The sequence below is a fragment of the Dendrobates tinctorius genome, unplaced genomic scaffold, assembly GCF_039654945.1.
Source record: "Dendrobates tinctorius isolate UK_male_01 unplaced genomic scaffold, ASM3965494v1 ptg000132l, whole genome shotgun sequence".
Classification (NCBI taxonomy): domain Eukaryota; kingdom Metazoa; phylum Chordata; class Amphibia; order Anura; family Dendrobatidae; genus Dendrobates; species Dendrobates tinctorius.
Window position 1 is genome coordinate 8,623,426 of NW_027361800.1, and position 25,539 is coordinate 8,648,964.

The following is a 25,539-nucleotide window of genomic DNA, read 5'->3' on the forward strand; positions in this document are numbered from 1 at the left end:
GGGCCCCGGCCACCAAATTAGACCCTGAGGGGCCCCGCCCACCAAATCGGACCCTGAGGGGCCCCGCCCACCAAATTGGACCCTGAGCGGCCCCGCCCACCAAATTGGACCCTGAGGGGCCCCGCCCACTAAATCAGATTCTGAAAGACCCCAACCACAAAATCGGACCCTGAGTGGCCCCACCCACAAAATCGGACCCTGAGAGTCCCCGCTGACCAAATTGAACTCTGAGGGGCCCCGCCCACCAATCGGACCCAGAGTGGCCCGCCTACCAAATCAGACCTAGAGTGGCCCCGCTCACCAAATCGGACCCCGAGGGGCCCCACCCACCAAATCGGACCCCGAGGGGCCCCGCCCACCAAATCGGACCCAAAGGGGCCCCGCCCACCAAATCGGACCCCGAGGGATGCCGCCCACTAAATCGGACCCTGACGGGCCCCGGCCACAAAATTGGACCCTGAGGGGCCCCACCCACAAAATTGGACCCTGAGGGGCCCCGGCCACAACATCGGACCCTGAGTGGCCCCACTCACAAAATCGGACCCTGAGGGGCCCTACCCACAAAATCGGACCCTGAGGGGCCCCAACCACAAAATCGGACCCTGAGGGGCCCCGGCCACAACATCGGACCCTGAGTGGCCCCACTCACAAAATCGGACCCTGAGTGGCCCTACCCACAAAATCGGACCCTGACGGGCCCCAGCCACAAAATCGGACCCTGAGGGGCCCCGGCCACAAAATCGGACCCTGAGGGACCCCACCTACAAAATTGAACCCTGAGGGGCACCAACCACAATATCGGATCCTGAAGGGCCCCACCCACAAAATCGGACCCTAAGGGGCCCCACCCACAAAATTGGACCCTCAGGGGCCCCGGCCACAAAATCGGACCCTGAGGGACCCCGGCCACAAAATCAGATCCTGAGGGGCCCCAACCACAAAATCGGACCCTGAGAGGCTTCGGCCGCAAAATCGGACCCTGAGGGGCCCCAACCACAAAATCGGACCCTGAGAGGCACCGGCCACAAAATCGGACCCTGAGGCGCCCCACCCACAAATCCAGACCCTGAGGGGACCCGGCCACAAAATCGGACCCTGAGGGGCCCCGCCCACCAAATTAGACCCTGAGGGGCCCCGCCCACTAAATCGGATTCTGAAAGGCCCCAACCACAAAATCGGACCCCGATGGGCCCCACCTACCAAATCGGACCCCGAGGGGCCCCGCCCACCTAATCGGACCCCGAGGGCCCCGCCCACCAAATCGGACCCCGAGGGATCCCGCCCACCAAATTGGACGGGACCCAGAGGGATCCCGCCCACCAAATTGGACGGGACCCAGAGAGTCCCCACCCACCAAATTGGACCCAGAGAGTCCCCGCCCACCAAATTGGACCCTGAAGGGCCCCGCCCACCAAATCGGACCCAGAGGTGCCCCGCCCACCAAATCGGACACTGAAGGGCTCCGCCCACCAAATCGGACCCAGAGGGGCCCCGCCCACCAAATCGGACCCAGAATGGCCCCGCCCACCAAAATGGACCAAGGGGGCTCCACCCACAAAATCAGACCCTAAGGGGCCCCACCCACAAAATCGGACCCTGAGTGGGCCCGGCCACAAAATCAGATCCTGAGGGGCCCCGCCCACCATATTAGACCCTGAGGGGCTCCACCCACAAAATCAGACCCTAAGGGGCCCCACCCACAAAATCGGACCCTGAGTGGGCCCGGCCACAAAATCAGACCCTGAGGGGCCCCGCCCACCATATTAGACCCTGAGGGGCCCCACCCTCAAAATCAGACCCTGAGGGGCCCCACCCTCAAAATCAGACCCTGAGGGGCCCCAGCCACATAATCAGACCCTGAGGGGCCCCAGCCACAAAATCAGACCCTGAGGGGCCCCAGCCACAAAATCGGACTCTGAGGGGCCCGACCCACAAAATCGGACACTGAGGGACCCCACCCACAAAATTGGACCCTCAGGGGCCCCGGCCACAAAATCGGACCCTGAGGGACCCCGGCCACAAAATCAGATCCTGAGGGGCCCCAATCACAAAATCGGACCCTGAGAGGCTCCGGCCGCAAAATCGGACCCTGAGGGGCCCCAACCACAAAATCGGACCCTGAGAGGCACCGGCCACAAAATCGGACCCTGAGGGGCCCCGGACACAAAATCAGTCCCTGAAGTGCCCCGGCCACAAAATCGGACCCTGAGGGGCCCAACCCACAAAATCAGACCCTGAGGGGCCCCGCCCACCAAATTAGACCCTGAGGGGCCCCACCCTCAAAATCGCACCCTGAGGGGCCCCAGCCACAAAATCAGACCCTGAGGGGCCCCAGCCACAAAATCGGACTCTGAGGGGCTCCACCCACAAAATCGGACCCTAAGGGGCCCCACCCACAAATCCAGACCCTGAGGGGACCCGGCCACAAAATTGGACCCTGAGGGGCCCCGCCCACCAAATCAGACCCTGAGGGGCCCCGCCTACTATATCGGATTCTGAAAGGCCCCAACCACAAAATCGGACCCCGAGGGGACCCACTCACCAAATCGGACCCCGAGGGGCCCCGCCCACCAAATCGGACCCCGAGGGCCCCGCCCACCAAATCGGACCCCGAGGGATCCCGCCCAGCAAATTGGACCCCGAGAGTCCCCGCCCACCAAATTGGACCCTGAGGGGCCCCGCCCACCAAATCGGACCCCGAGAGTCCCCGCCCACCAAATTGGACCCTGAGGGGCCCCGCCCACCAAATCGGACTCTGAGGGGCCCCGCTCATCAAATCGGACCCTGAGGGGCTCCGCTCACCAAATCGGACCCTGAGGGGCCCCACCCACCAAATTGGACCCTGAAGAGTCCCGGCCACAAAATCGGACCCTGAGGGGCCCCGCCCACCAAATCGGACCCTGAGGGGCCCCGCCCACCAAATCGGACCCTGAGGGGCCCCGCCCACCAAATTGGAACCTGAGGGGCCCCGCCCACTAAATCAGATTCTGAAAGACCCCAACCACAAAATCGTACCCTGAGTGGCCCGCCCACCAAATCAGACCTAGAGTGGCCCCGCTCACCAAATCGGACCCCGAGGGGCCCCGCCCACCAAATCGGACCCCGAGGGATGCCGCCCACCAAATCGGACCCTGACGGGCCCCGGCCACAAAATTGGACCCTGAGGGGCCCCAACCACAAAATTGGACCCTGACGGGCCCCGGCCACAAAATCGGACCCTGACGGGCCCCGGCCACAAAATCGGACCCTGATGGGCCCCGGCCACAAAATCGGACCCTGAGGGGCCCCGGCCACAAAATCGGACCCTGAGGGACCCCACCTACAAAATTGAACCCTGAGGGGCCCCAACCACAAAATCGGATCCTGAGGGGCCCCACCCACAAAATTGGACCCTCAGGGGCCCCGGCCACAAAATCGGACCCTGAGGGACCCCGGCCACAAAATCAGATCCTGGGGGCCAACCACAAAATCGGACCCTGAGGGGCCCCGGACACAAAATCAGTCCCTGAGGGGCCCCGGCCACAAAATCGGAACCTGAGGGGCCCAACCCACAAAATCAGACCCTGAGGGGCCCCGCCCACCAAATTCGATCCTGAGGGGCCCCACCCTCAAATTCGCACCCTGAGGGGCCCCAGCCACAAAATCAGACCCTGAGGGGCCCCAGCCACAAAATCGGACTCTGAGGGGCCCCACCCACAAAATCGGACCCTGAGGGGCCCCACCCACAAATCCAGACCCTGAGGGGACCCGGCCACAAAATCGGACCCTGAGGGACCCCGCCCACCAAATCAGACCCTGGGGGGCCCCACCCACTAAATCGGATTCTGAAAGGCCCCAACCACAAAATCGGACCCCGAGGCGCCCCACCCACCAAATCGGACCCCGAGGGGACCCACCCAAAAAATTGGAACCTGAGGGGCCCCGCCCACTAAATCGGATTCTGAAAGACCCCAACCACAAAATTGGACCCTGAGTGGCCCGCCCACCAAATCAGACCTAGAGTGGCCCCGCTCACCAAATCGGACCCCGAGGGGCCCCACCCACCAAATTGGACCCCGAGGGGCCCCGCCCACCAAATCGGACCCCAAGGGATGCCGCCCACCAAATCAGACCCTGACGGGCCCCGGCCACAAAATTGGACCCCGAGGGACCCCACCCACAAAATTGGACCCTGAGGGGCCCCGGCCACAAAATTGGACCCTGAGGGGCCCCACCCATAAAATCGGACCCTGAGGGGATCCGGCCACAACATCGGACCCTGAGTGGCCCCACTCACAAAATCGGACCCTGAGGGGCCCTACCCACAAAATTGGACCCTGAGGGGCCCTACCCACAAAATCGGACCCTGTGGGGCCCCAACCTCAAAATCGGACCCTGACGGGCCCCGGCCACAAAATCGGACCCTGACGGGCCCCAGCCACAAAATGGGACCCTGAGGGGCCCCAACCACAAAATCGGACCCTGATGGGCCCCGACCACAAAATCAGACCCTGACGGGCCCCGGCCACAAAATCGGACCTTGACGGGACCGGCCACAAAATCGGACCCTGAGGGGCCCCGGCCACAAAATCGGACCCTGAGGGACCCCACCTACAAAATTGAACCCTGAGGGGCCCCAACCACAAAATCGGATCCTGAGGGGCCCCACCCACAAAATTGGACCCTCAGGGGCCCCGGCCACAAAATCGGACCCTGAGGGACCCCGGCCACAAAATCAGATCCTGGGGGGCCCAACACAAAATCGGACCCTGAGGGGCCCCGGACACAAAATCAGTCCCTGAGGGGCCCCGGCCACAAAATCGGACCCTGAGGGGCCCAACCCACAAAATCAGACTCTGAGGGGCCCCGCCCACCAAATTAGACCCTGAGGGGCCCCACCCTCAAATTCGCACCCTGAGGGGCCCCAGCCACAAAATCAGACCCTGAGGGGCCCCAGCCACAAAATCGGACCCTGAGGGGCCCCACCCACAAATCCAGACCCTGAGGGGACCCGGCCACAAAATCGGACCCTGAGGGACCCCGCCCACCAAATCAGACCCTGGGGGGCCCCGCCCACTAAATCGGATTCTGAAAGGCCCCAACCACAAAATCGGACCCCGAGGGGCCCCACCCACCAAATCGGACCCCGAGGGGACCCACCCACAAAATCGGACCCTGAGGGGCCCCACCCACAAATCCAGACCCTGAGGAGACCCGGCCACAAAATCGGACCCTGAGGGGCCCCGCCCACCAAATCAGACCCTGAGGGGCCCCGCCCACTAAATCGGATTCTGAAAGGCCCCAACCACAAAATCGGACCCCGAGGGGCCCCACCCACCAAATCAGACCCCGAGGGCCCCACCCACCAAATCGGACCCCGAGGGCCCCGCCCACCAAATCGGACCCCAAGGGATCCCACCCACCAAATCGGACACCGAGAGTTCCCGCCCACCAAATTGGACCCTGAGGGGCCCCGCCCACCAAATCGGACTCTGAGGGGCCCCGCTCACCAAATCAGACCCAGAGGTGCCCCGCCCATCAAATCGGACCCTGAAGGGCCCCGCCCACCAAATCGGACCTAGAGGGGCCCCGCCCACCAAATCGGACCCAAAGTGGCCCCACCCACCAAAATGGACCCAGGGGGCTCCACCCACAAAATCAGACCCTAAGGGGCCCCACCCACAAAATCGGACCCTGAGTGGGCCCGGCCACAAAATCAGACCCTGAGGGGCACCAACCACAAAATCGGACCCTGAGAGACCCCGGCCACAAAATCAAACCTAGAGGGGCCCCAGTCACAAAATAGGACCCTCAGGGGCCCCAACCACAAAATCAGACCCTGAGGTGCCCCGGTCACAAAATCAGACCCTGAGGGGCCCCACCCACAAAATCAGACCCTGAGGGGCCCCACCCACAAAACTAGACCCTGAGGGGCCCCAGTCTCAAAATAAGACCCTGAGGGACCCCACCCACAAAATCGGACCCTGAGAGACCCCAGCCACAAAATTGAACCCAGAGGGGCCCCAGTCACAAAATCAGACCCTAAGGGGCCCAGGTCACGAAATCGGACCCTGAGGGGCCCCACCCACAAAATCAGACCCTGAGGGGCCCCGCCCACCATATTAGACTCTGAGGGGCCCCACCCTCAAAATCAGACCCTGAGGGGCCCCAGCCACAAAATCAGACCCTGAGGGGCCCCAGCCACAAAATCGGACTCTGAGGGGCCCCACCCACAAAATCGGACACTGAGGGGCCCCATCCACAAATCCAGACCGTGAGGGGACCCGGCCACAAAATCGGACCCTGAGAGACCCCGGACACAAAATTGGACCCTGAGGGGCCCCAACCACAAAATCAGACCCTGAGGGGACCCAGTCACAAAATCGGACCCTGAGGGGCCCCACCCACAAAATCAGACACTGAGGGACCCCAGCCACAAAATCAGAACCTGAGGGGCCCCAACCACAAAATCAGAACCTGAGGGGCCCCACCCACAAAATCAGACCATGAGGAACCCCACCCACAAAATCGGACCCTGAGGGGCCCCGCCCACCAAATTAGACCCTGAGGGGCCCCACCCTCAAAATTGGTCGCTGAGGTGCCCCACCCACAAAATCGGACCCTGAGAGACCCCGGCCACAAAATCGAACCCAGAGGGGCCTCAGTCACAAAATCAGACCCTAAGGGGCCCGGCCACAAAATCGAACCCTGAGGGGCCCCACCCACAAAATCAGACCGTGAGGGTCCCCGGTCATAAAATCGGACCCTGAGGGGCCCCACCCACAGAATTGGACCCTGATGGGCTCCACCCACAAAATCAGACCCTGAGGGACCCCAGCCACAAAATCGGTCCCTGAGGGGCCCCACCCACAAAATCGGACCCTGAGGGGCCCCACCCACAAAATCCGACCCTGAGGGGCCCCGCCCACCAAATTGGACCCTGAGGGGCTCTGCCCACCAAATTAGACCCTGAGGGGCCCCGCCCACCAAATCGGACCCTGAGGGGCCCCGCCCACCAAATTGGACCCTGAGGGGCCCCGCCCACTAAATCGGATTCTGAAAGGCCCCAACCACAAAATCGGATCCTGAGGGGCCCCACCCACAAAATCGGACCCTGAGGGTCCCCGCTGACCAAATTGAACTCTGAGGGGCCCCGCCCACCAAATCGGACCCAGAGTGGCCCGCCCACCAAATCAGACCTAGAGTGGCCCCGCTCACCAAATCGGACCCCGAGGGGCCCCACCCACCAAATCGGACCCCGAGGGGCCCCGCCCACCAAATCGGACCCCGAGGGGCCCCGCCCACCAAATCGGACCCCGAGGGATCCCGCCCACCAAATCGGACCCCGAGGGTCCCTGCCAACCAAATTGGACGCTTAGGGGCCCCGCCCACCAAATCGGACCCTTAGGGGCCCCGGACACAAAATCGGACCCTGAGGGGCCCCACCCGCAAAATCGGACCCTAAGGGGCCCCGGCCACAAAATCGGACCCTGAGGGGCCCCACCCGCAAAATCAGACCCTGAGGGGCCCCACCCGCAAAATCGGACCCTGAGGGGCTCCACCCACAAAATCGGACCCTGAGAGGCCACGGCCCCAAAAATCGGACCCTGAGGGTCCCCAACCACAAAATTGGACCCTGAGAGGCACCGGCTACAAAATCGGATCCTGAGGGGCCCCGGACACAAAATCAGACACAGTGACCCCGCCCACCAAATTGGACCCTGAAGGGCCCTGTCCACCAAATCGGACCCTGAGGGGCCCGCCCACCAAATGGGACCCTGAGGGGCCCCGCCCACCAAATTGGACCCTGAGGGGCCCCGCCCACCAAATTAGACCCTGAGTGGCCCCGCCCACCAAATCGGACCCTGAGGGGCCCCGCCCACCAAATTGGACCCTGAGGGGCCCCGCCCACTAAATCGGATTCTGAAAGGCCCCAACCACAAAATCGGACCCTGAGGGGCCCCACCCACAAAATCAGACCCTGAGGGTCCCCGCTGACCAAGTTGAACTCTGAGGGGCCCCGCCCACCAAATCGGACCCAGAGTGGCCCGCCCACCAAATCAGACCTAGAGTGGCCCCGCTCACCAAATCGGACCCCGAGGGGCCCCACCCACCAAATCGGACCCCGAGGGGCCCCGCCCACCAAATCGGACCCCGAGGGGCCCCACCCACCAAATCGGACCCCGAGGGGCCCCGCCCACCAAATCGGACCCCGAGGGATCCCGCCCACCAAATTGGACGCTTAGGGGCCCCGCCCACCAAATCGGACTCTGATAGATCGCGCCCACCAAATCAGAACATGAGGGTCCCAGCTCACCAAATCGGAACCAGAGTGGCCCCGCCCACCAAATCTGACCATGAGGGGCCCTGCCCACCAAAATGGACCCAGGGGGCTCCACCCACAAAATCAGACCCTAAGGGCCCCACCCAGAAAATCGGACCCTGAGGGGCCCCGCCCACCAAATTAGACGCTGAGGGGCCCCACCCTCAAAATCAGACACTGAGGGGCCTCAGCCACAAAATCAGACCATGAGGGGCCCCAGCCACAAAATCGGACCCTGAGGGGCCCCACCCACAAAATCGGACCCTGATGGGCCCACCCACAAATCCAGACCCTGAGGGGCCCCAGCCACAAAATCGGATCCTGAGAGACCCCGGCCACAAAATCGGACCCTGAGGGGCCCCAACCACAAAATCAGACCCTGAGGGGCCCCGGTCACAAAATCGGAACCTGAGGGGCCCCACCCACAAAATCAGACCCTGAGGGACCCCAGCCACAAAATCAAACCCTGAGGGGCCCCAGCCACAAAATCGGACCCTGAGGGGCCCCACCCACAAAATCGGACCCTGAGGGGCCCCACCCACAAAATCGGACCCTGAGGGGCCCCACCCACCAAATTAGACCCTGAGGGGCCCCACCCTCAAAATCGGTCCCTGAGGGGCCCCGGCCACAAAATCGGACCCTTAGGGGCCCCGGACACAAAATTAGACCCTGAGGGGCCCCACCCGCAAAATCGGACCCTAAGGGGCCCCGGCCACAAAATCGGACCCTGAGGGGCCCCACCCGCAAAATCGGACCCTAAGGGGTCCCACCCGCAAAATCGGACCCTGAGGGGCCCCACCCGCAAAATCGGACCCTGAGAGGCACCGGCTACAAAATCGGACCCTGAGGGGCCCCGGACACAAAATCAGACTCAGTGTCCTCGCCCACCAAATTGGACCCTGAAGGGCCCTGTCCACCAAATCGGACCCAAAGTGGCCCCGCCCACCAAATCAGACCCAAAGTGGCCCCGCCCACCAAATCGGACCCTGAGGGGCCCCGCCCACCAAATCGGACCCTGAGGGGCCCCGCCCACCAAATCGGACCCTGAGGGGCCCCGCCCACCAAATTGGAACCTGAGGGGCCCCGCCCACTAAATCGGATTCTGAAAGACCCCAACCACAAAATCGGACCCTGAGTGGCCCGCCCACCAAATCAGACCTAGAGTGGCCCCGCTCACCAAATCGGAACCCGAGGGGCCCCACCCACCAAATCGGACCCCGAGGGGCCCCGCCCACCAAATCGGACCCTGAGGGATGCCGCCCACCAAATCGGACCCTGACGGGCCCCGGCCACAAAATTGGACCCTCAGGGGCCCCACCCACAAAATTGGACCCTGAGGAGCCCCGGCCACAAAATTGGACCCTGAGGGGCCCCACCCATAAAATCGGACCCTGAGGGGATCCGGCCACAACATCGGACCCTGAGTGGCCCCACTCACAAAATCGGACCCTATGGGGCCCTACCCACAAAATTGGACCCTAAGGTGCCCTACCCACAAAATCGGACCCTGAGGGGCCCCAACCAAAAATCGGACCCTGACGGGCCCCGGCCACAAAATCGGACCCTGACGGTCCCCGGCCACAAAATCGGACCCTGAGGGGCCCCAACCACAAAATCGGACCCTGACGGGCCCCGGCCACAAAATCGGACCCTGACGGGCCCCGGCCACAAAATCGGACCCTGATGGGCCCCGGCCACAAAATCGGACCCTGAGGGGCCCCGGCCACAAAATCGGACCCTGAGGGACCCCACCTACAAAATTGAACCCTGAGGGGCCCCAACCACAAAATCGGATCCTGAGGGGCCCCACCCACAAAATTGGACCCTCAGGGGCCCCGGCCACAAAATCGGACCCTGAGGGACCCCGGCCACAAAATCAGATCCTGGGGCCCAACCACAAAATCGGACCCTGAAGGGCCCCGGACACAAAATCAGTCCCTGAGGGGCCCCGGCCACAAAATCGGAACCTGAGGGGCCCAACCCACAAAATCAGACCCTGAGGGGCCCCGCCCACCAAATTAGATCCTGAGGGGCCCCACCCTCAAATTCGCACCCTGAGGGGCCCCAGCCACAAAATCAGACCCTGAGGGGCCCCAGCCACAAAATCGGACTCTGAGGGGCCCCACCCACAAAATCGGACCCTGAGGGGCCCCACCAACAAATCCAGACCCTGAGGGGACCCGGCCACAAAATCGGACCCTGAGGGACCCCGCCCACCAAATCAGACCATGGGGGGCCCCACCCACTAAATCAGATTCTGAAAGGCCCCAACCACAAAATCAGACCCCGAGGCGCCCCACCCACCAAATCGGACCCCGAGGGAACCCACCCAAAAAATTGGAACCTGAGGGGCCCCGCCCACTAAATCGGATTCTGAAAGACCCCAACCACAAAATTGGACCCTGAGTGGCCCGCCCACCAAATCAGACCTAGAGTGGCCCCGCTCACCAAATCAGACCCCGAGGGGCCCCACCCACCAAATCGGACCCCGAGGGGCCCCACCCACCAAATCGGACCCCGAGGGATGCCGCCCACCAAATCGGACCCTGACGGGCCCGGCCACAAAATTGGACCCCGAGGGACCCCACCCACAAAATTGGACCCTGAGGGGCCCCGGCCACAAAATTGGACCCTGAGGGGCCCCACCCATAAAATCGGACCCTGAGGGGATCCGGCCACAACATCGGACCCTGAGTGGCCCCACTCACAAAATCGGACCCTGAGGGGCCCTACCCACAAAATTGGACCCTGAGGGGCCTTACCCACAAAATCGGACCCTGTGGGGCCCCAACCTCAAAATCGGACCCTGACGGGCCCCGGCCACAAAATCGGACCCTGACGGGCCCCAGCCACAAAATGGGACCCTGAGGGGCCCCAACCACAAAATCGGACCCTGATGGGCCCCGACAACAAAATCGGACCCTGACGGGCCCCGGCCACAAAATCGGACCCTGATGGGCCACGGCCACAAAATCGGACCCTGAGGGGCCCCGGCCACAAAATCGGACCCTGAGGGACCCCACCTACAAAATTGAACCCTGAGGGGCCCCAACCACAAAATCGGATCCTGAGGGGCCCCACCCACAAAATTGGACCCTCAGGGGCCCCGGCCACAAAATCGGACCCTGAGGGACCCCGGCCACAAAATCAGATCCTGGGGGGCCCAACCACAAAATCGGACCCTGAGGGGCCCCGGACACAAAATCAGTCCCTGAGGGGCCCCGGCCACAAAATCGGACCCTGAGGGGCCCAACCCACAAAATCGGACCCTGAGGGGCCCAACCCACAAAATCAGACACTGAGGGGCCCCGCCCACCAAATTAGACCCTGAGGGGCCCCACCCTCAAATTCGCACCCTGAGGGGCCCCAGCCACAAAATCGGACTCTGAGGGGCCCCACCCACAAAATCGGACCCTGAGGGGCCCCACCCACAAATCTAGACCCTGAGGGGACCCGGCCACAAAATCGGACCCTGAGGGACCCCGCCCACCAAATCAGACCCTGGGGGGCCCCGCCCACTAAATCGGATTCTGAAAGGCCCCAACCACAAAATCGGACCCCGAGGGGCCCCACCCACCAAATCGGACCCTGAGGGGACCCGGCCACAAAATCGGACCCTGAGGGGCCCCACCCACAAATCCAGACCCTGAGGAGACCCGGCCACAAAATCGGACCCTGAGGGGCCCCGCCCACCAAATCAGACCCTGAGGGGCCCCGCCCACTAAATCGGATTCTGAAAGGCCCCAACCACAAAATCGGACCCCGAGGGGCCCCACCCACCAAATCGGACCCCGAGGGCCCCACCCACCAAATCGGACCCCGAGGGCCCCGCCCACCAAATCGGACCCCGAGGGATCCCACCCACCAAATCGGACACCGAGAGTCCCCGCCCACCAAATTGGACCCTGAGGGGCCCCGCCCACCAAATCGGACTCTGAGGGGCCCCGCTCACCAAATCAGACCCAGAGGTGCCCCGCCCACCAAATCGGACCCTGAAGGGCCCCGCCCACCAAATCGGACCTAGAGGGGCCCCGCCCATCAAATCGGACCCAGAGTGGCCCCACCCACCAAAATGGACCCAGGGGGCTCCACCCACAAAATCAGACCATAAGGGGCCCCACCCACAAAATCGGACCCTGAGTGGGCCCGGCCACAAAATCAGACCCTGAGGGGCACCAACCACAAAATCGGACCCTGAGAGATCCCTGCCACAAAATCGAACCTAGAGGGGCCCCAGTCACAAAATAGGACCCTCAGGGGCCCCAACCACAAAATCAGACCCTGAGGTGCCCCGGTCACAAAATCAGACCCTGAGGGGCCCCACCCACAAAATCAGACCCTGAGGGGCCCCACCCACAAAACTAGACCCTGAGGGGCCCCAGTCTCAAAATAAGACCCTGAGGGGCCCCACCCACAAAATCGGACCCTGAGAGACCCCGGCCACAAAATTGAACCCAGAGGGGCCCCAGTCACAAAATCAGACCATAAGGGGCCCAGGTCACGAAATCGGACCCTGAGGGGCCCCACCCACAAAATCAGACCCTGAGGGGCCCCGCCCACCATATTAGACTCTGAGGGGCCCCACCCTCAAAATCAGACCCTGAGGGGTCCCAGCCACAAAATCAGACCCTGAGGGGCCCCAGCCACAAAATCGGACTCTGAGGGGCCCCACCCACAAAATCGGACACTGAGGGGCCCCATCCACAAATCCAGACCCTGAGAGGACCCGGCCACAAAATCGGACCCTGAGAGACCCCGGACACAAAATCGGACCCTGAGGGGCCCCAACCACAAAATCAGACCCTGAGGGGACCCAGTCACAAAATCGGACCCTGAGGGGCCCAACCCACAAAATCAGACCCTGAGGGACCCCAGCCACAAAATCAGAACCTGAGGGGCCCCAACCACAAAATCAGAGCCTGAGGGGCCCCACCCACAAAATCAGACCCTAAGGGGCCCCACCCACAAAATCGGACCCTGAGTGGGCCCGGCCACAAAATCAGACCCTGAGGGGCACCAACCACAAAATCGGACCCTGAGAGACCCCGGCCACAAAATCGAACCTAGAGGGGCCCCAGTCACAAAATAGGACCCTCAGGGGCCCCAACCACAAAATCAGACCCTGAGGTGCCCCGGTCACAAAATCAGACCCTGAGGGGCCCCACACACAAAATCAGACCCTGAGGGGCCCCACCCACAAAACTAGACCCTGAGGGGCCCCAGTCTCAAAATAAGACCCTGAGGGGCCCCACCCACAAAATCGGACCCTGAGAGACCCCGGCCACAAAATTGAACCCAGAGGGGCCCCAGTCACAAAATCAGACCATAAGGGGCCCAGGTCACGAAATCGGACCCTGAGGGGCCCCACCCACAAAATCAGACCCTGAGGGGCCCCGCCCACCATATTAGACTCTGAGGGGCCCCACCCTCAAAATCAGACCCTGAGGGGTCCCAGCCACAAAATCAGACCCTGAGGGGCCCCAGCCACAAAATCGGACTCTGAGGGGCCCCACCCACAAAATCGGACACTGAGAGGCCCCATCCACAAATCCAGACCCTGAGAGGACCCGGCCACAAAATCGGACCCTGAGAGACCCCGGACACAAAATCGGACCCTGAGGGGCCCCAACCACAAAATCAGACCCTGAGGGGACCCAGTCACAAAATCGGACCCTGAGGGGCCCAACCCACAAAATCAGACCCTGAGGGACCCCAGCCACAAAATCAGAACCTGAGGGGCCCCAACCACAAAATCAGAGCCTGAGGGGCCCCACCCACAAAATCAGACCCTAAGGGGCCCCACCCACAAAATCGGACCCTGAGTGGGCCCGGCCACAAAATCAGACCCTGAGGGGCACCAACCACAAAATCGGACCCTGAGAGACCCCGGCCACAAAATCGAACCTAGAGGGGCCCCAGTCACAAAATAGGACCCTCAGGGGCCCCAACCACAAAATCAGACCCTGAGGTGCCCCGGTCACAAAATCAGACCCTGAGGGGCCCCACACACAAAATCAGACCCTGAGGGGCCCCACCCACAAAACTAGACCCTGAGGGGCCCCAGTCTCAAAATAAGACCCTGAGGGGCCCCACCCACAAAATCAGACCCTGAGGGGCCCCGCCCACCATATTAGACTCTGAGGGGCCCCACCCTCAAAATCAGACCCTGAGGGGTCCCAGCCACAAAATCAGACCCTGAGGGGCCCCAGCCACAAAATCGGACACTGAGGGGCCCCATCCACAAATCCAGACCCTGAGAGGACCCGGCCACAAAATCGGACCCTGAGAGACCCCGGACACAAAATCGGACCCTGAGGGGCCCCAACCACAAAATCAGACCCTGAGGGGACCCAGTCACAAAATCGGACCCTGAGGGGCCCCAACCACAAAATCAGACCCTGAGGGGACGCAGTCACAAAATCGGACCCTGAGGGGCCCAACCCACAAAATCAGACCCTGAGGGACCCCAGCCACAAAATCAGAACCTGAGGGGCCCCAACCACAAAATCAGAGCCTGAGGGGCCCCACCCACAAAATCAGACCCTAAGGGGCCCCACCCACAAAATCGGACCCTGAGTGGGCCCGGCCACAAAATCAGACCCTGAGGGGCACCAACCACAAAATCGGACCCTGAGAGACCCCGGCCACAAAATCGAACCTAGAGGGGCCCCAGTCACAAAATAGGACCCTCAGGGGCCCCAACCACAAAATCAGACCCTGAGGTGCCCCGGTCACAAAATCAGACCCTGAGGGGCCCCACACACAAAATCAGACCCTGAGGGGCCCCACCCACAAAACTAGACCCTGAGGGGCCCCAGTCTCAAAATAAGACCCTGAGGGGCCCCACCCACAAAATCGGACCCTGAGAGACCCCGGCCACAAAATTGAACCCAGAGGGACCCCAGTCACAAAATCAGACCCTAAGGGGCCCGGCCACAAAATCGGATCCTGAGGGGCCCCACCCACAAAATCAGACCCTGAGGGTCCTCGGTCATAACATCGGACCCTGAGGGGCCCCACCCACAGAATTGGACCCTGATGGGCTCCACCCACAAAATCAGACCCTGAGGGACCCCAGCCACAAAATCGGTCCCTGAGGGGCCCCACCCACAAAATCGGACCCTGAGGGGCCCCACCCACAAAATCCGACCCTGAGGGGCCCCGCCCACCAAATTAGACCCTGAGGGGCCCCGCCCACCAAATTAGACCCTGAGGGGCCCCACCCTCAAAATCAGACCCTGAGGGGCCTCAGCCACAAACTCAGACCATGAGGGGCCCCAGCCACAAAATCGGACCCTGAGGGACCCCACCCACAAAATCGGACCCTGATGGGCCCCACCCACAAATCCACACCCTGAGGGGCCCCAGCCACAAAATCAGACCCTGAGGGGACCCGGCCACAAAATCGGACCCTGAGGGGCCCCAACCACAAAATCAGACCCTGAGGGGCCCCGTTCACAAAATCGGAACCTGAGGGGCCCCACCCACAAAATCAGACCCTGAGGGACCCCAGCCACAAAATCAGACCCTGAGGGGCCCCATCCACAAAATCGGACCCTGAGGGGCCCCACCCACAAAATGGGACCCTAAGGGGCCCCGCCCACCAAATTGGACCCTGAGGGGCTCCGCCCACCAAATTAGACCCTGAGGGGCCCCGCCCACCAAATCGGACACTGAGGGGCCCCGCCCACCAAATTGGACCCTGAGGGGCCCCGCCCACTAAATCGGATTCTGAAAGGCCCCAACCACAAAATCGGATCCTGAGGGGCCCCACCCACAAAATCGGACCCTGAGGGTTCCCCGCTGACCAAATTGAACTCTGAGGGGCCCCGCCCACCAAATCGGACCCAGAGTGGCCCGCCCACCAAATCAGACCTAGAGTGGCCCCGCTCACCAAATCGGACCCCGAGGGGCCCCGCCCACCAAATCGGACCCCGAGGGATCCCGCCCACCAAATCGGACCCCGAGGGTCCCCGCCAACCAAATTGGACGCTTAGGGGCCCCGCCCACCAAATCGGACCCTTAGGGGCCCCGGACACAAAATCGGACCCTGAGGGGCCCCACCCGCAAAATCGGACCCTAAGGGGCCCCGGCCACAAAATCGGACCCTGAGGGGCCCCACCCGCAAAATCGGACCCTGAGGGGCCCCACTCGCAAAATCGGACCCTGAGGGGCCCCACCCGCAAAATCGGACCCTGAGGGGCTCCACCCACAAAATCGGACCCTGAGGGGCCACGGCCCCAAAAATCGGACCCTGAGGGGCCCCAACCACAAAATCGGACCCTGAGAGGCCACGGCCCCAAAAATCGGACCCTGAGGGTCCCCAACCACAAAATCGGACCCTGAGAGGCACCGGCTACAAAATCGGACCCTGAGGGGCCCCGGACACAAAATCAGACACAGTGACCCCGCCCACCAAATTAGACCCTGAAGGGCCCTGTCCACCAAATCGGACCCTGAGGGGCCCGCCCACCAAATGGGACCCTGAGGGGCCCCGCCCACCAAATTGGACCCTGAGGGGCCCCGCCCACCAAATTAGACCCTGAGTGGCCCCGCCCACCAAATCGGACCCTGAGGGGCCCCGCCCACCAAATTGGACCCTGAGGGGCCCCGCCCACTAAATCGGATTCTGAAAGGCCCCAACCACAAAATCGGACCCTGAGGGGCCCCACCCACAAAATCAGACCCTGAGGGTCCCCGCTGACCAAGTTGAACTCTGAGGGGCCCCGCCCACCAAATCGGACCCAGAGTGGCCCGCCCACCAAATCAGACCTAGAGTGGCCCCGCTCACCAAATCGGACCCCGAGGGGCCCCACCCACCAAATCGGCCCCCGAGGGGCCCCGCCCACCAAATCGGACCCCGAGGGGCCCCGCCCACCAAATCGGACCCCGAGGGATCCCGCCCACCAAATCGGACCCCGAGGGATCCCGCCCACCAAATCGGACCCCGAGGGTCCCCGCCAACCAAATTGGACGCTTAGGGGCCCCGCCCACCAAATCGGACTCTGATAGATCGCGCCCACCAAATCAGAACATGAGGGTCCCAGCTCACCAAATCGGAACCAGAGTGGCCCCGCCCACCAAATCTGACCATGAGGGGCCCTGCCCACCAAAATGGACCCAGGGGGCTCCACCCACAAAATCAGACCCTAAGGGGCCCCACCCAGAAAATCAGACCCTGAGTGGGCCCGGCCACAAAATCAGACCCTGAGGGGCCCCAACCACAAAATCGGACCCTGAGAGACCCCGGCCACAAAATCGAACCTAGAGGGGCCCCAGTCACAAAATAGGACCATTAGGGGCCCCAACCACAAAATCAGACCCTGAGGTGCCCCGGTCACAAAATCAGATCCTGAGGGGCCCCACCCACCAAATCAGACCCTGAGGCCAAAGTGGACCCTGAGATGCACTTACAGTTAAAATGGATCCTGAGTTGAAAGTCTTGCAGGGGCAGCAGGCAAGTCTCTCTTAAAAAAACCAGGGGAAGAGTCTTGAGGAGATCATTTGCATATTCCCAGTGCCTTCTGGGATAAGTGAAGAGTCTCCGCGAGCTCAACAATCACTGGGTTTTGGCCGTTGCAGCTGAAAAGAGGAAATCGGAAAACCAGGGGAAGAGTCTTGAGGAGATCATTTGCATATTCCCAGTGCCTTCTGGGATAACTGAAGAGTCTCCGCGAGCTCAACAATCACTGGGTTTTGGCCGTTGCAGCTGAAAAGAGGAAATCGGAAAACCAGGGGAAGAGTCTTGAGGAGATCATTTGGGAATTTGGGCTCATCTTTCATCGTTTTTAAGAAATCTCAAGATGGAAGAGGCCAGGAGCCATTTGGTGAGCTGCATTTCTTGCTACATGTTCACAGACTTACCAGTGGAAAAGCCAAACTTCACATGCCACAAATGCAAGCTTGTGTCCCTGTTGGAGGAAAAGTTGCAAAATCTCGAAGAGAGGTTAGCTACATTGAAGATCATTAAGGAAGGTGAAGAGTTCTTGGACAGAGCAGAATTATCTCTTCATGTTACAGAAAGAGAAGAAATTCGAAGTGCACCTGAAGAAACAGAGGAATGGAGACATGTGACCCAGAGAAGCAGGAGGATCAGGAGGCAGTCAGCACCCATACTGCTCAGGAACCAGTACCAGGCTCTCACGCAGGAAAACAATGAAGAAATACATCAGGATAAGACTTTGCCAACAAGCAGCAACCTTGTACGCCTTCAGAGTCCTCCTGGATGGAGAAAGAAAAATGTTGTGAAGAAGAAACGGAGAGTGGTGGTCATGGGGGATTCCCTGTTGAGAGGAACTGAGGCCGCTATCTGCAGACCGGATATAACTTCAAGAGAAATGTGTTGTCTTCCAGGTGCAAAAATTAAAGATGTGTCTGACAGGATATCAGGACTCTTCAGACCTACAGATGACTACCCATTCCTGCTACTACATGTGGGGACAAATGACACTGCAAGAAACGACCTGGAAACCATCTGCAGAGACTTTGAAGACTTAGGCAAGAAAGTGAAAGAACTGGGAGCGCAGGTGGTCTTCTCTTCCATCCTCCCAGTGGATGGCCATGGAACAAGGAGGTGGAATAAGATTCTGCAGGTGAACAACTGGCTACGTCGATGGTGCCGTCAGCAACGATTTGGATTTCTGGATCACGGAGTGAACTACTTATACGATGGACTACTTGCTAGAGATGGGGTGCACCTTACGAAGACTGGTAAGCATGTATTTGGAAGTCGCCTTGCTACACTTGTAAGGAGAGCTTTAAACTAGAACAACATGGGAAGGGAAGCAAAAGACCAGAAAAAGCCATACACCTGACAAATGCTATTGAGAACTCTGCTATTAGAAGTGGAAAGGAAGAACAAAGACGAAAGAATCTAATTAATAAAAATATTGGAGAAAGAGAAACCAATCACAAACTGAAATGTTTCTATACTAATGCACAAAGCATGGGCAACAAACAAGGAGAATTGGAACTACTAACACAGGAAAAGAAATATGATGTCATTGGAATCACTGAAACTTGGTGGGACAATACACATGATTGGAATACAAGACTAGAAGGATACAACTTATTTGCAAGAAACAGACTTGATAAACGAGGAGGGGGTGTCGCATTGTATGTTAGAAACGCGTATATCTGCACAGCGATTGGAGCTTCAGAGACTGGGAGTTCTGTGGAAACTGTTTGGGTAAGAATACAAGGACAGAACAATGGAAAGGACACCATTGTAGGCATTTACTACAGGCCGCCTGTGCAAGCTGAAGCTATGGATGAACTCTTTATGCATCAAATGGCCAAGTTCTCCAAAAAATATGACATAGTTGTCATGGGAGATTTCAACTATCCAGACATTTGTTGGGAATCTCTCTCAGGCAAAACTAACAGGTCAAGGAAATTCTTATCCTCTCTTGCTGACAACTTTATCTTCCAAAAGGTAAGGGAGAAAACAAGAGGAACTGCTACCTTGGATCTAATCCTTATAAACAGGGAGGAAATGGTTGAGGAGGTAAAAGTGGCTGGGACCCTAGGAGGTAGCGACCATGCTATTTTAGAATTTTGGATAACTAGAGGCGGAAGACCTGTGAAGACTCAGACGTCAAGGTTAGATTTCAGAAAGGCAGATTTTAAGGGATTCAGAAAGAGAATTGGAGGAATCCAATGGCTGGATATCCTTAAAGACAAAAATGTCCAGGAAGGATGGGAAATCTTGAAAAATGAAATTCTCAAAGCACAGTTGTTAACAATTCCGAAAAGAGGGAAGAATAGGAAGCAGTTAAGGAAACCAGGATGGATGAACACAGAACTTAAGCACATGCTAAAAAGGAAGAAAAAAATGTTTATAAAATGGAAAGAGGGAGGCATATCTAAAGAAGAATATAATGCTGTCTGCAGAACCTGCAGGGCACAAATCAGATTAGCTAAAGCTGAAAATGAATTGAGGCTTGCAAGAGATGTCAAAAGCAATAATAAAGGATTTTGGGGATATGTCAAAAGTAAAAGAAAAGTCAAAGATGCTATAGGATTTTTACAGGATGAAAATGATGAAATGGTAAGACAGGATGTTGAGAAGGCTGAACTTTTAAATTCCTATTTTGCATCTGTTTTCTCTCAGAAAGGAAATGTAACATCAACTGTTATTCACTGTCCTATTAAGGGAATAGAAGAATCCAGGATATCTATAAACAGAAAGATAGTGAGGAAACACTTAGCTAGCCTAAATGAATTCAAGTCTCCAGGTCCAGATGAATTACACCCCAGACTACTGAAGGAGATAGAAGAAGAAATTTTTGAACCCCTCTCTATAATCTTTGAAAATTCTTGGAGAACAGGAGAAGTGCCAGAAGACTGGAGAAGAGCAAATGTTGTTCCTATCTTCAAAAAGGGGAAGAAGGTGGACCCAGGTAACTATAGGCCGGTGAGTCTGACTTCTATACCAGGAAAGATCTTTGAACAAATTATTAAACAACATGTATGTCAATACCTGGATAAGAATGAAGTGATTAAACAGAGTCAGCATGGGTTTGTAACTAATAAGTCATGTCAGACTAACTTAATTTCCTTCTATGACGGTATCACTGATTGGGTGGATCAAGGAAATGCTGTAGATATAGTATATATTGACTTCAGCAAAGCATTTGACAAAGTCTCATACAATCCTTATTGAAAAAATGATTAAGTATGGAATGGACAAGGCAACTGTTAGGTGGATTCATAACTGGCTTAGTGATCGGACCCAAAGAGTGGTCGTAAATGGCTGCACATCCAGTTGGAAGAATGTCTCAAGTGGGGTTCCACAGGGCTCTGTCCTGGGCCCTGTATTGTTCAACATCTTTATCAACGATTTAGATGAAGGAATTGAGGGTAAACTGATTAAATTTGCTGATGACACAAAGCTAGGAGGGATAGCTAATACTAGAGAAGAGAGAGAGAGGATTCAAAAAGATTTAAATAAACTGGAGAAGTGGGCAGCAACTAACAGAATGGTTTTTAACAGGGAGAAATGCAAAGTACTACATCTGGGCAATAAAAATGTAAAAAGCATATATAGAATGGGAGGAATAGGGCTAAGTGACAGCACATGTGAAAAAGATTTGGGTATACTAATAGATCACAGACTGAATATGAGTCAACAGTGTGATGCAGCAGCAAAAAAGGCAAATGCAATTCTAGGATGTATTAACAGAAGCATACAGTCTAGATCACGTGAAGTCATTATTTCCCTCTACTCCTCTTTGGTCAGACCTCATCTGGAATATTGTGTCCAGTTTTGGGCACCACATTTTAAAAAAGACATCAACAAACTGGAGCAAGTTCAGAAAAGAGCGACCAGAATGGTGACCGGTCTGCAAACCCTGTCTTATGAGGAAAGGTTGCAGGATTTGGGAATGTTTAGTTTGCAAAAGAGAAGACTGAGAGGAGACTTAATAGCTGTCTACAAATATCTAAAGGGCTGTCACATTGTAGAAGGATCAACTTTATTCTCATTTGCACAAGGAAAGACTAGAAGCAATGGGATGAAACTGAATGGGAGGAGACACAGATTAGATATTAGAAAAAACTTTTTGACAGTTAGAGTGATCAATGAGTGGAACAGGCTGCCACGAGAAGTGGTGAGTTCTCCTTCAATGGAAGTCTTCAAACAGAGGCTGGACAGACATCTGACTGGGATGATTTAGCGAATCCTGCTTTGAGCAGGGGGTTGGACCAGATGGCCCAGGAGGTCCCTTCCAACTCTACGATTCTATGATTCTATGATTCTATGATTCTATGAAAAAGGCAGCCCGGGCACCATTTCAAACCACTATCTGTACTTCCTTCAGGAAATACACATCTAGTTATAGTGGTTTGAGAAAACCACTATATTGTAATCCTAACGCTGCTAACTTATTCTTCTTCTTATTATTATTATTATTAAGTTGATTTCCGCAATTAATACAGCCCGAACCGCTACACGCACAGACGCCCTTGAGGTGTCATTTCGAAGCCAGCGTCCATGAGAGGTGTGCTAAGTAGAGTTGAGCGAAACGGGTCGAAAAAATTCAAAAGTCGCCGGCTTTTGGCAAAGTCGGGTTTCATGAAACGAAACCCGACCCTAGGATGAGGTCGGCCACGAGGTCGGCGACTTACGCGCCAAAGTCGCGTTTCAAAAGTTTGTTTTGCGCTCTTTTTCAGCCAATCAGGATCCACGGACACTGTGGGCAACGTGATGACCTAGGCACGGGTCACCACCATCTTTCAGAAGGGCATGCAAGTGATTGGCTTGCTTTGGTGGGCGTCACAGGGGGTATAAAAGGGCGTGCACGCCGACCGCCATCTTACTTCTGCCGATCTTAGTATAGGGAGAGGTTGCTGCTGATTCTGTAGGGAGAGCGTTAGGCAGGGAAGAAGACAAAAAAACTGCTTCTGCTGCTAGCGATTTGGCCTGCACAACACACAAGTCACTGTGTGTGCAGTGCAAGGGGAGGCTATATTGTGGTGTATCAGTGGTGTTGGTTGTTGGGCTGCTTTTTAAGGCTTCCTGACACGCTGGCATTGCTGTTTACCCACTGCTCTGCAAACTGCTTTTTTAAAAGCAATCCAATCTCCCTTATCCTCTAGTCACTTTTGTCACAGCTGTGCCATCGAGCGTGTCACATAGCGCTCAGATATCAGTGGGCCTCACACAATCCACAAGTGTCCAGTGTCCAAAAGTGTACGCAGAGATTCAAAATCTCCATTATCCTCTCGTCACTTTGGTCACAGGCAGCTGTGCCATCGAGCGTGTCACATAGCGCTCAGATATCAGTGGGCCTCACACAATCCACAAGTGTCCAGTGTCCAAAAGTGTACGCAGAGATTCAAAATCTCCATTATCCTCTCGTCACTTTGGTCACAGGCAGCTGTGCCATCGAGCGTGTCACATAGCGCTCAGATATCAGTGGGCCTCACACAATCCACAAGTGTCCAGTGTCCAAAAGTGTACGCAGAGATTCAAAATCTCCATTATCCTCTCGTCACTTTGGTCACAGGCAGCTGTGCCATCGAGCGTGTCAAATAGCGCTCAGATATCAGTGGGCCTCACACAATCCACAAGTGTCCAGTGTCCAAAAGTGTACGCAGAGATTCAAAATCTCCATTATCCTCTCGTCACTTTGGTCACAGGCAGCTGTGCCATCGAGCGTGTCACATAGCGCTCAGATATCAGTGGACCTCACACAATCCACAAGTGTCCAGTGTCCAAAAGTGTACGCAGAGATTCAAAATCTCCATTATCCTCTCGTCACTTTGGTCACAGGCAGCTGTGCCATTGAGCGTGTCACATAGCGCTCAGATATCAGTGGGCCTCACACAATCTACAAGTGTCCAGTGTCCAAAAGTGTACGCAGAGATTCAAAATCTCCATTATCCTCTCGTCACTTTGGTCACAGGCAGCTGTGCCATCGAGTGTGTCACATAGCGCTCAGATATCAGTGGGCCTCACACAATCCACAAGTGTCCAGTGTCCAAAAGTGTACGCAGAGATTCAAAATCTCCATTATCCTCTCGTCACTTTGGTCACAGGCAGCTGTGCCATCGAGCGTGTCACATAGCGCTCAGATATCAGTGGGCCTCACACAATCCACAAGTGTCCAGTGTCCAAAAGTGTACGCAGAGATTCAAAATCTCCATTATCCTCTCGTCACTTTGGTCACAGGCAGCTGTGCCATCGAGCGTGTCACATAGCGCTCAGATATCAGTGGGCCTCACACAATCCACAAGCGTCCAGTGTCCAAAAGTGTACGCAGAGATTCAAAATCTCCATTATCCTCTCGTCACTTTGGTCACAGGCAGCTGTGCCATCGAGCGTGTCACATAGCGCTCAGATATCAGTGGGCCTCACACAATCCACAAGCGTCCAGTGTCCAAAAGTGTACGCAGAGATTCAAAATCTCCATTATCCTCTCGTCACTTTGGTCACAGGCAGCTGTGCCATCGAGCGTGTCACATAGCGCTCAGATATCAGTGGGCCTCACACAATCCACAAGTGTCCAGTGTCCAAAAGTGTACGCAGAGATTCAAAATCTCCATTATCCTCTCGTCACTTTGGTCACAGGCAGCTGTGCCATCGAGCGTGTCACATAGCGCTCAGATATCAGTGGGCCTCACACAATCCAAAAGTGTCCACTGTCCACAAGTGTGTGCAGAAATTCTAAATCTCCCCTGTCCTATAGACACTTTGTACCTTGTTTTACATTACTATATAGTTTGTTGGATTTTGTCTACATTTCTACCAAAAATGAGGAAGGCTGGTGGAAGAGGCCGTGGAATTGGGCGGGGGTTGGCAGCTGGTAATGATGGTGTTGGTGGTGGATCTGATGGTAGTGGCAAGAGCAAAATAGGACCGAATGCAGGAGGTGCTGACCCTGCGTCATCGTCTGGCTACATAAGGCCTCGAACGCTTAGTTTTCTAGGAGTTGGCAAACCGCTTTTAAGGGCAGAGCATCAGGAAAAAGTTTTGTCTTACATTGCTGACTCAGCCTCCAGCTCTATCGCCTCCTCTTCTTCAGTTGTAAAAAGTAAAAGCACTGAGTCGTCATCGGAGGCTCATGTTCATGAACCACACCTTTCCTTGTGTCCTTCACCCCAACCAAGATTGAAGGATGACGCAGTCCATACTACTGATTACTCCATGGAGCTGTTTTCACATACCATGCCTGGATTATCAAGTCAAATGGTGAATTACCCAGGCCAAGATGAATCTGACATGGAGTGCACTGATGCACAGCCGCTGATGGATGATTCTGCTGGTACATTCACTCAGAGCACTGCATTGTCCTCGCAGTGTACAGAGCCAGATTTTGACCCTGATGAGACTCAGGTGCCCCTTCCAGCACACTATACCACCATACACGGTGACACAGAGAAAGGTGCATATGACATAGAAGAGGAGGTGATGGATGACCCAGTTGTTGACCCAGATTGGCATCCATTGGGGGAAGAGGGTGCTGCTTCCAATAGCTCAGATGAGGAACATCCACAGCAGACATCGACATCACAACAGCTGTTATCTGGCAGGCCCGGAGCACTCCAAAGACAGGTTCCAAACATCAAAAGAGTTGCTGGACAGCTTGTCCAGAGGGTCAAAAGATCACAGCGTGCTAGGCCGCAAAATGTCTGCTAAAGTAGGAAGAGTGCAGTGTGGCACTTTTTTGAACAAAATCCTCATGATCAGGCCAAGGTTATCTGTAAGAAGTGCGCAAAGACCTTTAGCCGAGGGA

At 57.2% G+C, this 25,539-nt stretch overlaps 1 protein-coding gene across 2 annotated transcripts in view; it reads left to right on the forward strand.

Moving 5' to 3' along the window:
- The window catches only part of LOC141048056 (uncharacterized), a 1,479,555-nt gene that overhangs the window by 1,218,314 nt on the left and 235,702 nt on the right, over window positions 1-25,539 (forward strand). The window lies entirely within an intron of this gene.